Source organism: Heptranchias perlo, unplaced genomic scaffold (assembly GCF_035084215.1).
Source record: "Heptranchias perlo isolate sHepPer1 unplaced genomic scaffold, sHepPer1.hap1 HAP1_SCAFFOLD_52, whole genome shotgun sequence".
In the NCBI taxonomy this organism is placed as follows: domain Eukaryota; kingdom Metazoa; phylum Chordata; class Chondrichthyes; order Hexanchiformes; family Hexanchidae; genus Heptranchias; species Heptranchias perlo.
In genome coordinates this window covers 6134832-6137241 of record NW_027139537.1, presented here as the reverse complement: position 1 = coordinate 6137241, position 2410 = coordinate 6134832, and the positions used below count along the sequence as shown (strand labels likewise).

Sequence of the window (2410 nt, the reverse complement as noted above, 5' to 3'; positions counted from 1 at the left end):
TCCACAGAAACTTGGGTGTCCTGGACACCTGATCTCCAGGTTGTACTAACCTAGTATAAGCATATAAAACGTGATGACGGAGAAAGGCTAAATAAACACGAAGACATGAAGCAATCCTTGGTGGTTTCTGAGAGTCAGCAAAGTCGGATGGTTTACGATCATGAGTTAAGATCAGTGGTGTTAACGTACAGAACAATGTAACCGAATCGTATAAAGATAGGGCATGCTCCCTTCTCAAATGTTAGAGCTCTCAATAGGGGTCAGTCAGAAGTCCATTGCCACAGGCAGTCCGCAAAGGTCAGGTCTGATATATCTGGATTCGCAGACAGGTCAAGTTGTGTTGATTGCTTGACATTAATGTAATCTGTAGACAGTTATATTATAATAATAATCCTGTTTAATGTAATGTTGAAGACAGCTGTGGTACAACTCTGTTGTAAGTCAATCTACTAAACTTGCTATTTTGTAACCACTCGGGCTAAAATCTAGCGGAAGTTATTGTTGATGAATTAACAACCCATAGTTGCGACAGTAACGAGATAAATCCGCTAACATTCACTTTATATATAAACATCACACCCATAGTTTATATTTTCACACGTTCTCTTTTGCAGTTCTAACCAAAGTCCAAACATCGAATGTCCACGTGTTTTTCAGAAGTTTCCCGTCCTGTTATGTATTTTGAGCAGTTTCCGACAGACAGAAACATCACACCCACAGTTTATATTTTCACACGTTCTTTTTTGCAGTTCTAATCGAAGTCTAAACACCGAAAGTCTAAGTGTTTTTTAGAAGTTTCCCCTCCTGTTCTGTAACTTGAGCAGTTTCCCACATCCTTTTCCTGTGATGTGATAATTCTGGGTGCAGGATGAATGTAATTGGATTTGCTGCAGTCCGCTGACAGCAGGCGATGGAAGCGAGCGCCATGCTGCCCCTGACAGGTGAAGGCAACTTCTGATGCTGCCTGACATCCGGTGGGAGTGGGCGGGGATTTGAAAGCCAACCCATTCGACCAATCTCGGAGCTCAAAAGCGGTGCTTGACAAACATTGATAGAAACAATCACCTTTGAAACACCCAAGCATCGTAGAGCAACGGTAGCGCGTCTGACTCCAGATCAGAAGGTTGTGTGTTCAAATCACGTCGGGGTCACAGTTTTTTCCCTGAGAGCCGGTTTGAACAATTCTGCAATTCAATTTTTCTTTGCATCTTCACAATTAACAGAACCCTGCTCGAAAGTCTGCCTCGAGCCGGGAGGGAAGCACCTGATGACCTCATTTATTTAATGCAAATAACAGAAGACAAACACACATCTTCGTTCAAAAACCACCCTGCAGGTGGACACATAGTGAGATAAACACAGGACAGAGATGCAGACAGTATCCGGAAACATCGGGAAATAGACAAGAGACATAGATTGAGCGCTTTGTTATCAGAAAATTGTCTGAACCTCCACGGTCAATGAAAGGGCTTTTGTTGGTCGGTTTCCCATTGCACCGGAGAATTCGGGAGAACTTGGTGGATGGTTGGTTCGCTTCCCTTATTCCCCACCGTTGGAAAAGGTTTGTCGATCCCACCCGACCAATTCCTTTCAAAAGCCACTCTGTCCAAAGCCAATATATCCAGATTAGAAGGGAATAAAACTTGAAAAGAGCGTCACTGTGAATCAGTTTTCTCTCACTCAAAATTATCTGTTTAATGAAGTGAAGTAAAAGATGCAGCTTACAAAGAATAAGGGAACAGCCACTGTCTCCCTTTTCGGCATGAGAAGAAAATCGATCTGGATGCTTGTGGAGACCAAGTTCCAACATAATGTTTCCGCCCGGGATCGAACCGGGGACTTTTCGCGTGTAAAGCAAACGCGATAACCGCTACACTACGGAAACCGATGGCATAGTATGTCACACAATGGGTAGCTGAATGGTGTGCTCTCTCTGCTCGTACTTGGAATGTGTTCTTTCCATTGCAGCAAGAGACACAGACAGTGGCTGCTCCCCCTTATCTTTAAAAACTCTCAGGGTAGTGGGTTTGAGCCCCACGTTGGGCGAGTACCGTTTTAAACTTATATGCTGATTCCACCCGCCCCCCTCCGTCTCACCCCGCACCATGGGGCCGCGCCCGGGCTTAATCTATCCAATTTGGTTTCCACCTCTGTCGCAGCATGAAATGGTCCTTATCAAAGTCACAAATGATACCCAATGTGACTACCACCATGATAAACTATCCCTCCTCATCCTTCTCAAATACAATATCTCACCGTGCTGTTATGCTGTCAGACTAGTTTCCTCTCTCTGCTCTTATTTGGAATGTGTTGCTTTTCCGTCTGATAACACTTGGTATCATCGTATTATATTAGTCCACAAGGGGTTATTATTCGGCCCATCGTGCCTGTGCTGGGTCAAACACACGTA

At 44.2% G+C, this 2410-nt stretch overlaps 1 non-coding gene across 1 annotated transcript; it reads right to left on the bottom strand.

The window, feature by feature from the left end:
- Positions 1 to 1812: 1812 nt before the first annotated feature.
- trnav-uac (transfer RNA valine (anticodon UAC)) lies at positions 1813 to 1885 on the bottom strand. The gene has a single exon. It is a non-coding gene; the product is annotated as a tRNA-Val (tRNA).
- Positions 1886 to 2410: the final 525 nt, after the last annotated feature.